General features: G+C 40.3%; 1 protein-coding gene and 1 pseudogene across 3 annotated transcripts in view; both read left to right on the forward strand.

Moving 5' to 3' along the window:
* Nucleotides 1-10,103: 10,103 nt before the first annotated feature.
* On the forward strand, nt 10,104-10,841 carry LOC145510885 (E3 ubiquitin-protein ligase RNF130 pseudogene; annotated as a pseudogene).
* A 2,371-nt stretch (nt 10,842-13,212) lies between these two features.
* The window catches only part of GCSAML (germinal center associated signaling and motility like), a 49,288-nt gene continuing 48,277 nt past the window's right edge, over nt 13,213-14,223 (forward strand). For all 3 annotated transcript variants that reach the window (XR_014057963.1, XM_081505127.1, XM_081505129.1), the window contains exon 1: nt 13,213-13,817. The gene's annotated coding sequence lies outside the window, so the exon portion shown is untranslated. The remainder of the gene's footprint in view (nt 13,818-14,223) is intronic.

Raw genomic sequence — 14,223 nt, forward strand, 5'->3', positions numbered from 1 at the left:
TAACTACGTTAAGAGTAAAAACATAGTGAGTAAATATAGATTAAGTAACAGTTTCATAAAGCAATATTTCTTATATTTCCTAACAAGCCTTTTTTCCTGCGAATGGTTTTGTGCCCATAGGGGCTTTCTGTGCGGAGGCTCTCAATGCTGTTTTATTATTAAGGAGCAGTCATGTATATTAGCTCTAAAGGCACAGGCTTATTTATTAAACAAACTAATATGTTAGCAAAAGGAATTTAGATCAGCATACTCTATATCCCAGATAATTTTATTTAGGGTGCTACCATTCAGGGGCCTTGTTGATTTGAGGTTTCAGAATGATCTATTTTAGAAGGGAATCAGGAAAGGCCTTTTGCCTAAGTCATAGAAAATAAGAAGAGGTTTATTATAGTCAACATCAGAAAGACAGGTATCTTTAAGGTGAGCGCTGAGGCAGCCTTCTGAGAATCCCTGAGGTCTGAGAAGCCTGCTCAATCATTCCTCTTTCCCATGACTCTGTCATGGGTGGGATCTCGTGGGCTGGCTCCTGGCAAATTACATGACAAAACACAGAGAAGCTAAGGAATTTGCTAGAATTGCAAGGCAAAAGAGTACCCAAAATAGTACTTAATATCTGTTAAGCATCTTCCATTTCCCATTGAGCTTTTCCATTTCATCATTTCCCTCCTGTGATTTTGGGTTCTACACAGTTAAAATTTCGACTACCTAGTAGCCAAATGTGGCCTATTTTGCTGAAACAGAATATTTAAGTTTTCATTTTAAGATTAAGAAATCACCCGCAGGGCATCATCTTGGAAATAAAGCATTGAAGAAATTTAGTTTATTTCCCCCAGTGCCAGTCCTTTTCTTTATTCTTCTTCTCCTTGTTGCATCTCTGTGATATTACAACCACAGACTTATCATCCACATGTTGCAGGAAGGGGGACCCCTTCCAGGGCCTGAAACTGGGCTCTTGTCTAACACTTGGAAATGAATTGTCCGAGGAGACACATGTGCTGATAAAGCAAGAGATTTTATTGGAAAGGGCCCCCGGGTGGAGAGCAAGAGGGTAAGGGAACCCAGGAGAACTGCTCTGCCACATGCCTCACAGTCTCGGGTTTTATGGTGATGGGATTAGTTTCCGGGTTGTCTTTAGCCAATCATTCTGACTCAGAGTCCTTCCTGGTGGTGCACGCCTTGTTCAGCCAAGATGGATTCCAGCAAGAAGGATTCTGGGAGGTGGTCGGACATGTGGTGTCTCCTTTTGACCTGTCCTGAACTCTTCCGGTTGGTGGTGGCTTATTAGTTGCGTGTTCCTTACCAGGACCTCCTGTTGTAAAACAACTCATGCAAATGGTTACTATGGTGCCTGGTCAGGGTGGGCAGTTTCAGTCAGTGTGCTTCCCCTAACACACACAGATATAATGAGTGTATTTCCTGCTTACCTCAACTAGGGCTCTGGCAACAGCTGTGAACATCATTTCCCAAGAGGTTTTATTCTTTTGCCTAAAACCTCCTGTAGTCATAAAATTACTGTGATAAATTTCAGTGGGTCAACAAGTACTTAATAAATACACACACACATATATACACCAGAAACTTAGAGGAAATCAAAGAAAATGATAGAGTTGTAGGATGCCCATTCATTCACACCTCTTTGGGTATACCACCACTCAGAAATGTGACATCTGTCCTGGCATTGACACTGCAGCAGTGGAAAAATTCTGTTTCAACAAAACCTCATTCTTCTATATAGTTAATGGTGAAAGGAAGTTTCAGGAGATGGATGGGAAATCAATTAGTCCATCCATAAACTGGCCTGTGATTTCTGTACTGTCTCTTTAGGGGCTTAGGAAACTGATTCTTTTGTTGTTGTTGTTGTTGGGATGTAATTGCTTTGTAATGTTGCATTTGTTTCTGCTGAACTACATCATGAATCAGCCATATTTATACATATATCCCTTCCCTCTTGAACCTCCCTCTCACCCTCCCATTCCACTCCTCTAGGTCGTCACAGAGATGTTCAGCCAAAATGTCATCATTTGGAAATAAATTGGAATAAACTATTAATATAAGAAAATATAACAAAAAATAAAATGAAGAAGAGAGGAAATTAAATAGTGATAAAATGTTTGACCAGAGAGTTGAATTAGAATAGCTAGAAATTATAGGATTCTGAAAATCTATAAAAAACATTTGAAAAGAGCAGAAAAAAGTAGTAGCATATGGAAATAGACATTTCCCCCTGAGAGAGAGTTTATTTATCGTAGTTCAGGTAGAGTAAGATTGACTGTCAATAGTCCTAAATCATGGATACAAAGTTTTCAAGTTAAAAAAAAGATATTAGCAAGGTAAACTTTTGCTGGAGGAATACTCTCTTGGCAGCAGCTGATACACCACATGTTTGGATTTGCATTGGAGCATGCTGTGACTTAAGGACTGAGATCCCACCTTACAGAATACCCTTTGGACCTCCATAGTGACCTGTAGTCGAGCAGGCTCAGAGATGCAGATTCACTTTAATCAACTTAATAAAAGCCCTAGTATATCATACCAGAATAGCAGTGTGCTGCTTATTGATGAGAGAAAACTCTCTTTCAGTGTTACCACTCTTTGCATCCCCATGGACTGCAGCATGCCGGACTTCCCTGTCCTCCACTATGTCACAGAGTTTGCTCAAGTTCTTGTCCACTGAGTCAGTGATGCCTTGCAACCATCTCATCCTCTGTCTCCCCATTGTCCTCCTGCCCTCAATCTTTCCCAGCATCAGGGTCTTTTCCAGTGTAGATTTTATTCCTTTTGGAAAGCTAAATGATGAAGCAAAATTATCAGAGAGTGGCTTGGTCAACATGTAAAGCGAATAACAGGAATTTGATTTAAAATGATCAATCTATGACAATGAACAACATCTAACACCTGACTAGTGTTTACTATTTGCCAGGTACTCAAACATTTTGCCTTCTATTACTTACTTAGATCCTTAAAACTACCTTGAGAAGAGATGGAGAAGAGAAGGAGACCTATGCTGTGACTCAGCATAGGTCACACAGCTTGTAAAATCTGGACCCAGGGCCATGTTTCAGAGTATCTAGCTCCAGAGTTCATGCTCTTGACCCTGAGATGCATTCGTGCTTTACTCACATGCATGCGTGCTAAGTTGCTTTAGTCATGTCCGACTCTTTGCGACCCTATATACCGTGGCCTGCAAGGCTCCTCTGTCCATGGGATTTTCCAGGCATAAATACTGGGTTGTCATGCCTTCTCCAGGGGATCTTCCTGGTCTAGGGATCAAATACACATATCTCATGTCTCCCGCATTGGTAGCTGGGTTCTTTATCCTAGCACCACAGGGCTTTACTCACAGCTCTGAACAAAGAATGAACATGGACTCAGGTTTAGTATGATGAACTCCTAGCTAGCAGCCTCTTGGAGATAGGATGTGACCTGAAAAATGATCTGAGCTTAAGCAATCTCACTATTTTCATGTACATTTAGAATTAAGAATTTGAGGAACTAATATAGCAGTGAATAAGTGCTGAAGCAGACACATTATGATGAAGAAAAAGGTCAATTAGAGATCAGAGTGAGATTAGCAACATGGGGTATGTATAACGTAGGATGGTACTTGGGTAAGTGAGCCAGAGGAATAAGTAAAGGAAACCAGCCAGTAGGGAAGGAGAAAAATTAATAGAAAAGCATCTTATGTCAGAAGTATCTTGTGTTTTTAAAAGTTCTTTTTCTCATGAAAAGGACTGTTTGTGCTCTGGGTCCTGCCCTGAATTCCCGTGAAATCACACAGAATCAGATGCAAGTGACCAAAGTCCGAGAGCTTAAGGATTGTGCTGGGTCACTTCAGCTGTCACTTCAGCCGTGTCTGACTCTTTGCGACCCTATGGACTGTAGCCTGCCAGGCTGCTCTGCCCATGGGATTCTCCAGGCAAGAATATTGGAGCAGGTTGCCATCTCCTTCTCCAGGGGATCTTCCCAACCTAGGCACAAAACTCAGGTCTCCTGAACTGCAGGCAGATTCTTTACCGTCTGAACCACCAGGGAAGAAATGCCAAGTTCACACATCATCTTCTTGTTAGAAAGAGAATTAGAAACAAGACTTCTAGATGCCTGGTCTTGCTATGTTTCTCATCAGTCAAGACATTGTTGACTCTGACTGCCCCATGAAGCTGCTGGTTCAGTGGGTTAGACTCGGGATCAATGACAGAACATCTCATGTGAGTCCTGCCATTGGGAGAGTCTACCTTGTGTGGACTTTCTCCTAGTTTTTTAACACCAAGTCTCATTGTTTCATTCTTCTGGGTAAGAAAAAAAACTTTACCAGCTGAAATTTTCTTTCAGTTGCAAAATACTGACTTTATAAACATAGACTATTCACATAATTTTTTAAAAAGTGACTGTAACACTCTGACCAAGATTTTCCTTTCTATTGTTAACATAGTTCACAGGAGTGATTTTTACCATATTGCAGTTTCTCTGATAGAAATATTTCTTTCGAAGTTTTTTCACATTTCCCCTTAGTTGGTAACTTAGAATTTTATTCATTCTTTTTCATCAAGTAGGATTGAGACTTGGTTTAAACAAAAGAATTTGCAAATGAGAAGGACTGGAAATACAGGCCCTGATGGTGAGGTATAATGCAGTTTGAATCCCAAAAGAAAGCGGGAGCAGAGATTGAAGGGTGGGAACTGAATATCAGAGGAAATCTAGTTTGTCCATAGTCAAAGAGCTTATGAATGGTAGACTGTGGAACTGAATCCAAACCTACAGAGATCTAATGTCTACGCCTTTTTGGTTGTACCACTGGATAAGGATATAGTGAATTATGCTAATTAAACAGTGAAAAAATAGTGCTGTGTAACTGTTAGTTAAATATATAAAAGAATACTGCAGTGTTTTCTTGTGAAAGGAACAAATAAAGTTTGTTTATATTTCCTAGTTATTAGTATTTTTTTCTTACTACAAGCACATCTTTCACCCTCTCTTGCCAATTCCTTTAAGATCCAAATAAATCTATCTCCTCTCAATATTGATCTATTCAGACTATGACTATACTGTCTTTATTATTTCAACAACATGGGACATGTTTATAAAACATAATTTGTTTATTTGGGCAATTTTCATTGTAATTGATATGAAAGATTAGGTAATTAAGTGTACAAATGTTCAAGATAGCAACTCTGTATGCCTTATGAATTTTTTTGCATGGCAAATATTGAACAAAGTGTTGAGTATTGGGTCAGGATTCAGTTGAGTTCAGTCGCTCAGTCGTGCCCAACTCTTTGCGACCCCATGGACTGCAGCAAGCCAGGTTTCCCTGTCCATCACCAAGTCCCTAAGCTTATTCAAACTATGTCCATTGAGTCCGTGATGCCATCCAACCATCTCATCCTCTGTCGTCCCCTTCTCCGGCCTTCAATCTTTCACAGCATCAGGGTGTTTTCAAATGAGTCAGTTCTTCGCATCAGGTGGCCAAAGTATTGGAGTTTCAGCTTCAGCATCAGTCCTTCCAATGAATATTCAGGACTGATTCCCTTTAGGATGGACTGGTTGGATCTCCTCGCAGTCGAAGGGACTCTCAAGAGTCTTCTCCAACACCACAGTTCAAAAGCATCAATTCTTTGGTGCTCAGCTTCCTTTACAGTCCAACTCTCACATCCATACATGACTACTGGAAAACTATAGATTTGACTAGATGGACATTTGTTGGTAAAGTAATGTCTCTGCTTTTTATGCTGTCTAGGGTGGTCATAGCTCTTCTTCCAAGGAGCAAGTATCTTTTAATTTCATGGCCGCAATCACCATCTGCAGTGATTTTGGAGTTCAAAAAAACACTGGTTTTTTTCACTGGTTCCATTGTTTTCCCATCTATTTGCCATGAAGTGATAGGATCAGCTGCCATGATCTTAGTTTTCTGAATGTTGAGTTTTAAGCCAACTTTTTCACTTTGCTCTTTCACTTTCAACAAGAGGCTCTTTAGCTCTCCTTTGCTTTCTGCCATAAGGGTGGTGTCATCTGCATATCTGAGGTTGTTGATATTTCTCCCAGCAATCTCAATTCCGCTTGTGCTTCATCCAGCCCAGCATTTCTCATGATGTACTCTGCATGTAAGTTAAATAAGCAGGGTGACAATATACAGCCTTGACATACTCCTTTTCCGATTTGGAACCATCTGTTGTTCCATGTCCAGTTTTAACTGTTGTTTCTTGACCTGCATACAGATTTCTCAGGAGGCATGTCAGGTGGTCTGCTATTCCCATCTCTTTCAGAATTTTCCACAGTTTATTGTGATCCACACAGTCAAAGGCTTTGGCATAGTCAATAAAGCAGAAGTAGATGTTTTTCTGGAATTCTCTTGCTTTTTTGATAATCCAACGGGTGTTGGTAATTTGATCTCTGGTTCCTCTGCCTTTTCTAAATCCAGCTTGAACATCTGGAAGTTCACGGTTCACACACTGTTGAAGCCTGGCTTGGAGAATTTTGAGCATTACTTTGCTAGCATGTGAGATGAGTGCAATTGTGCAGTAGTTTGAGCATTCTTTGGCATTGCTTTTCTTTGGGATTGGAATGAAAACTGACCTTTTCCAGTCCTGTGGCCCCTGCTGAGTTTTCCAGATTTGCTGACATAATGAGTGAAGCACTTTGACAGCATCATCTTTTAGGATTTGAAATAGCTCAACTGGAATTCCATCACCTCCACTAGCTTTGTTTGTAGTGATGCTTCCTAAGGCCCATTTGACTTCGCATTTCAGGATGTCTGGCTCAAGGTGAGTGATCACACCATCGTGGTTATCTGGGTCATTAAGATTTTTTTTGTATAGTTCTTCTGTGTATTCTTGCCACCTCTTCTTAATATCTTCTGCTTCTGTTAGGCCCATGCCATTTCTGTCCTTTATTGAGCCCATCTTTGCATGAAATATTCCCTTGGTATCTTTAATTTTCTTGAAGAGATCTCTAGACTTTCCCATTCTATTTTTCCCTCTATTTCTTTGCATTGATTACTGAGGAAGGCTTTCTTATATCTCCTTGCTCTTCTTTGGAACTCTGTATTCAAATAGGTGTATCTTTTCTTTTCTCCTTTGCCTTTTGCTTCTCTTCTTTTTTCAGCTATTTGTAAGGACTCCTCAGACAATTTTGCCTTTTTGCTTTTCTTTTTCTTGGGGATGCTCTTGATCATTACCTCCTGTACAATGTCACTAACCCCCATCCATAGTTCTTCAGGCACTCTGTCTATCAGTTCTGATCACTTGAATCTATTTGTCACTTCCACTGTATAATTGTAAGGGATTTGATTTAGGTCATAGCTGAATGGTCTAGTGGTTTTCCCTACTTTCTTCAACTTAAGTCTGAATTTGGCAATAAAGAGTTCACAATCTGAGCCACAGTCAGCTCCTGGTCTTGTTTTTGCTGACTGTATAGAGCTTCTCCAACTTTTGCTGCAAAGAATATAATCAATCTGATTTCAGTATTGAATATCTGGTGATGTCCATGTGTAGAGTCACCTCTTGTGTTGTTGGAAGAGGGTGTTTGCTATGACCAGTGTGTTCTCTTGGCAAAACTCTGTTAGCCTTTGCCCTGCTTCATTTTGTACTCCAAGGTCAAACTTGCCTGTTACTCCAGGTATCTCCTGACTTCCTATTTTTGCATTCCAGTCCCCTATAATGAAAAGGACATCTTTTTGGGTGTTAGTTCTAGAAGGTCTTCTAGGTCTTCATAGAACCATTCAACTTTAGCTTCTTGAGCATTAATGGTCAGGGCATAGACTTGGTTTACTCTGATATTGAACGGTTTGCCTTGGAAACAAACAGAGATCATTCTGTTGTTTTTGAGATTGCATGCAAGTACTGCATTTCGGACTCTTTTGTTGACTATGATGGTTACTCCATTTCTCAGGGATTCTTGCCCACAGTAGTAGATATGTTGGTTATCTAAGTTAAATTCACCCATCCAGTCCATTTTAGTTCGCTGAATCCTAAAATGTCGATGTTCACGTTTGTCATCTCCTGTTTGACAAGTTCTAATTTGCCTTGATTCATGGACCTAACCGGAGAAGACAATGGCAACCCACTGCAGTACTCTTGCCTGGAAAATTCCATGGAAGGAGGAGCCTGGTAGGCTGCAGTCCATGGGGTCGCTAAGAGTCAGACATGACTGAGTGACTTCACTTTCACGCATTGGAAAAGGAAATGGCAACTCACTCCAGTGTTCTTGCCTGGAGAATCCCAGGGACGGCGGAGCCTGGTGGGCTGCCGTCTGTGGGGTCGCACAGAGTCGGACACGACTGAAGCGTCTTAGCAGCAGCAGCATGGACCTAACATTCAAGGTTCCTATGCAATATTGCTCTTTACTGCATCGGACATTCCTTCCATCACCAGTCACATCCACAACTGGTTGTTGTTTTTGCTTTGGCTCCATCTCTTTATTCTTTCTGGAGTTATTTCTCCACTGATCTACAGTAGCGTATTGGGCACCTACCAACCTGGGGAATTCATCTTTCAGTGTCCTATCTTTTTGCCTTTTCATACTATTCATGGGGTTCTCAAGGCAAGAATGCTGAAGTGGTTTGTCATTCCCTTCTCCAGTGGACCACGTTTTGTCAGAATTCTCCACCATGACCCATCTGTCTTGGGTGGCCCTACATGGCATGGGTCATAGTTTCATTGAGCTAGACAAGACTGTGGTTCACGTGATTAGATTGGTTAGTTTTCTGTGATTACGTTTTTCATTCTGTCTCCCTTCTGATGGATAAGGATAAGAGGCTTATGGAAGCTTCCTGACGGGAGAGACTGACTGTGGGGGAAACTGGATCTTGTTCTGATGGGTGGGGCCGTGCTTAGTAAATCTTTAATCCAATTTTCTGTTAATGGGCGGAGCTGTGTTCCCTCCCTGTTGTTTGACCTGAGGCCAAACTATGGTGGAGGTAATGATGATAATGGCGATTTCCTCCAGAAGGTCCCATGCAGTACTCAGTGCCCCTGACCCTGCAGCAGGCCACCGCAGACCCTCACCTCTGCCGGAGAATCCTGGACACTCACAGGCAAGTCTGGGTCAGTCTCTTGTGGGGTTGAAGAGGGAATTCATAGGGCCTGGACTCCATCTTAGGCCTGTTCATGCTGATCATGCTCGGCCACCTCTCTAATGGACTCTAAACTCTGTGCTTAGTGCCTATGGAAATGATAATAAAAGGATAAGACCCTCTCCGGACAGGGGAACCTGGAAGATCATATCCAGGTTACTCACCGCCTAAGAGAAAACATACACTAATCACCCCTGTCTCTGGACAGGCCATAAATTTTTCTGTACCTATCGGAAAAGGTCACTTTTCATTCCAATCCCAAAGAAAGACAATGCAAAGAATGTTCTAGATGTTCAAGCTGGATTTAGAAAAGGCAGAGGAACCAGGGATCAAATTGCCAACACCCATTGGATCATCGAAAATGCAACAGAGTTCCAGGAAATCATCTACTTCTGCTTTATTGATGACACCAAAGCCTTTGACTGTGTGGATCACAACAAACTGTGGAAAATTCTTCAAGAGATGGGGATACCAGACCACCTGAACTGCCTCCTGAGAAATCTGTATGCAGGTCAGGAAGCAACAGTTAGAAGTGGACATGAAACAACAGACTGGTTCCGAATCGGGAAAGGAGTATGTCAAGGCTGTCTATTGTCACCCTGCTTATTTAACTTATATGCAGACTACATCATGAGAAATGCCAGGCTCAACGAAGCACAAGATGTAATCAAGATTTCTGGGAGAAGTATCAATAACCTCAGATATGCAGATGACATCACCCGTATGGCAGAAAGTGAAGAAGAACTAAAGAGCCTGTTGATGAAAGTGAAAGAGGAGAGTGAAAAAGTTGGCTTAAAACCCAACATTCAGAAAACTAAGATCATGACATCTGGCCCCATCACTTCATGGCAAGTAGATGGGTAAACAATGAAAACAGTGAATTACTTTATTTATTTATTTATTTATTGGCTCCAAAATCACTGCAGATGGTGACTGCAGCCATGAAATTAAAAGACGCTTGCTCCTTTGAAGAAAATCGATCCCCAACCTAGACAACAGATCAATCACAACTAATGAATTTGAAACTGATTAAAAAACTTCCAACATCTCTGTACAAATGACAATAGCTATTGGAACTCAAATGCTGCGGAAGAACTTCAGCCGTGGCTTTCTAGTCGTCGTGTCAATATCTTTTATTGTTTTGATGATTATTTCTTCAGCATGGCTTATATTCTACTTCATTTAGAAGATCAGGTACACAACTGCCCCGGGGGCAGAAACCAGCATTGTTTTGGAGATGCAGCCAAGAAAGCCACGGGCAAATAGACAACCAGAACAGTGAAAAAGGGTGGTAAGCAAACAGATCCAGACTTTGATCATTGTGCAGTCTGCATAGAAAGCTATAAACAGAATGATATCGTCCGGATTCTCCCCTGCAAGCATGTATTCTACAAACCCTGTGTGGATCCCTGGCTTAGTGAACATTGTACCTGTACTATGTGCAAACTGAATATATTGAAGGCCCTGGGAATTGTGCCAAATTTGCCAAGTACTGATTAAGTAGCATTCCATATGTAAAGACTCACCAGAGCCCAAGTAGTTAACCGACAATCAGCCCTAGGTGAGCTCGCCAGTGACAACTCGTTTGGCCTGGAGCCACAACTTGGGGATCTCACTTCTTCCTCAGGATGGGGAGCACACTCCTAGAACACAAGAGATCAACATCGCAGTGACAAAAGAACGATTTATTATTGACAGTTATGGCCTCCTCAGTGGTGTCACACTGCTACATGATCGTTAGAGCCACAGCTAGTTGAATGCTAATGAGGTAGAATAGTTTTGAAGAAGGAAAAACTGCTTTCTGATTGATTGCCTTGAAGGAAAAAAGAACCTATGTTTGTGCATCATTTACCAATCATGCCACACAAGCATTTATTTTTAGTACATTTTATTTTTCATAAAATTGCTAATGCCAAAGCTTTGTATTAAAATAAATAATAAAATTAAAAAAAGCAGTATTGTACTGGCACAAAAATAGAAATATAGATCAGAGGAACAGCATAGAAAACCCAGAAGTAAGTTCATGAGTTTATGGTCAATTAATCAATGACAAAGAAGACAGGACTACACAATGTTGGAAAGACAATCTCTTCAGTAAATGGTGGTGGGAAAATCTGAATAGCTACCTGTAAAAAAATGAACTTAGACTATTCTTTAACACCATGCACAAAATGGATTAAAGGCCTAAATGTGAGACCAGATATTATAAAACTCTTAGAGGAGAACATAGGCAGAACACAATTACATAAATCACAGTAATGTCTTTTTTTATGTTTCTATTATCAGAGTAATGGAAATAAAAGCAAAAATAAATAAATGAGACCCACTTAAACTCAAAAACTTTGTACAGTAAAGGAAACCCTAAAGAAAACTTATGGATAACCCACAGAATGGGAGAAAATATTTGCAAATGATGTGATAGATAACGGATTAGTCTCTAAAATTTACAAACAGCTTAAGTGGCTTAATATCATCAAAACAAATGACTCAATCAAAAAATGGACAGAAAACCTAAAGAGACATTTCCCCAAAGCAGACATACAGATGACTACGAGACACATGAAAAGATGTTCAATATTGCTAATAATCAGAGAAGTGCAATTCAAAATTATAATGAGATATCACCTCATGCTAATCAGAATGGCTACCATCAAAAAATCCACAAACAACAAATGCTGAAGAGGATGTCGAGAAAACAGAACCCTCCCACACTGTTGGTGGGCATGTAAATTATATAGCCACTGTGGAGAACAGTATGGAGGTGTCTTAAAAAAACTACAAATAGAGCTATCATACGATCCTGCATTCCCTCTCCTGGTCATATATCTGGAGAAAAATGTTGTCCAAAAGGATATATTCACCCCAATGTTCACTGAAGCATTGTTTACAACAGCCAAGAAATGGAAGTAACCTAAATGTCCATCAGCAGAGGAATGGATAAAGAGAATGTGGTGCATGTATAAAAAGGAATATTATCCAGCCATTAAAAAGAATGAAATAATGTCACACACAGCAACATGGATGGACATAGAGATAGTCAAACTGAGTGAAATAAGTCAGATAAAGAAAGATAAATAAAGTATGATTTGTTCATATGCACAATCTATAAAAAACAATATAAAAGAACGTATTTACAAAGAAGAAACAGATTCAGACTTAGAGAATGAATTTATGATTACCAGGATAGAAGGGTAAGGGGAGGGATAGTTAGGGAGTTTGGGATTGACATGTACCCACTGCTATATTTATAATAAATAGCCAACAAGGACCTACTGTATAGCACAGGGAACTCTGCTCAATATTATGTGACAATCTAAGTAAGAAAAGTATTTGAAAAAGAATTAATACATGTATAACTGAATCACTTTGCTGCATACCTAGGACTAACACAGCATTATTAATAACTATACTACAATATGAAATAAAAAGGTAAAAAAATCAGTAAAGGTAATATCGAAAAATGTTTTTCTGTCTGATTAGCATTCTTCATCACAAAAATGTCAGTATTATTAACTTTCCAACACTGCTTTGAATTTTAAATCAACAAGTACTGTGATTGCTCTGTGAACTTGATTCATCCTTTTTAGGGCAGCATTGTGTGCTAGTTTTCCTAAGCTCCAGGAATAGATCTCATTTAAAGATCTCATTTTAAATCATATGCATGATTGGACATATGAAAAAAGTAAACAAATATTCTACTGAATGAAAAAATTAACTTTGTATTTCTTGTAAACAGAAGGCATAGAGCTGAATAGGAAAGTTGATATTTCTGTAATTAGAGATAAATCTGTATAGTATGTTATTGATGAAATCTCTAATTGGCTGGAAATCCAGCTAAAAGTTCTATTCGAGACATTTGCATCTTTATATTCCTCATCCTGAAGTGGTATAAATTGCTTTTTGCTCACATTTCTGCACCAAATGTGTGAGATTTTCCACATCAATAACCAATATTCCAGCTCTCCAAAGACCAACTGTATATCTGATAATTCAGTTTAATTCTGACACTAAGTACACCTGAATTTAACACCAGACCCCACTGATAGAACAAAGTCCTGAACAAGAGCCCTTCCCCCCCAGCCTGCTCCCAGTTCAAAAGTCAGTTGCAAGTTCTAGATTGCCACAAACCACCAACTGACTATAATCATGGATTGCCAGGACCTGTCCTTTGGTCAGGTTAAGTGATTTCCTAGAATAAGTTACAGAACTCAGGGAAACATTAAGTGTACCGGTTTATTATAAAGAATATAAATGAAGCGGTCCTGAGCAAAGGAGCTTCTGTCTCTGCAAAGTTTGGGGTTCACTACTTCTTGCCACATAGATTTATTCACCATCCTGGAGCTTTCCAAACCCCAGTGTTTAAGGTTTTTATATAGGTCCATCACATAGGCATGATTGATTAAGTAAAAACTGACCATCAGTGCCTTAATTTCTAGCTACTCCCCGTCCCCAGCAGTTGGATGCGGGGCTGAAAGTTCCAACCTTCTAATCATATGGTTGGTTCCTCTGACACCCAGACTCCATCCTGAAGCTATCTAAGGACTCTAGGTTGAGTTATTTCATTGTCATAAACTCAGGTATGGTTGAAATGGGCTTGCTATGAATAACAAAAGTCGTTCTTCTCACTGATATCACTCAGAAAATTCCAAGGGTCCTAGAAGCTCAGTGCCAAGATTCGGGATAAGAAAAATGTATCTATTTCTTATTACATCACCGGGGTTTATAAGAAAAATGGCAAAGACTGCTGCTGCTGGTAAGTCGCTTCAGTCGTGTCCGACTCTGTGCGACCCCACAGACTGCAGCCCACCAGGCTCCTCCGTCCCCAGGATTCTCCAGGCAAGAACACTGGAGTGGGTTGCCAGTTCCTTCTCCAGTGCATGAAAGGGAAAAGTGAAAGTGAAGTCGCTCAGTCGTGTCCGACTCTTAGCGACCCCATGGACTGTAGCCTACCAGACTCCTCCATCCATGGGATTTTCCAGGCAAGAGTACTGGAGTGGGGTGCCATTGCCTTCTCCGATGGCAAAGACACCTATGGATAAATATATATATCAGCCTAAAATCTTGATTTGTTGTTGTTCAGTCACTCAGTTGTGTCCTACTCTTTGCATCCCCACAGACTGCAGCACACCAGGCTTCCCTGTCCTTCACTATTTTCTAGA

This window comes from Giraffa tippelskirchi, chromosome 6, assembly GCF_054371585.1.
Source record: "Giraffa tippelskirchi isolate mGirTip1 chromosome 6, T2T-mGirTip1v1.2.pri, whole genome shotgun sequence".
NCBI lineage: Eukaryota > Metazoa > Chordata > Mammalia > Artiodactyla > Giraffidae > Giraffa > Giraffa tippelskirchi.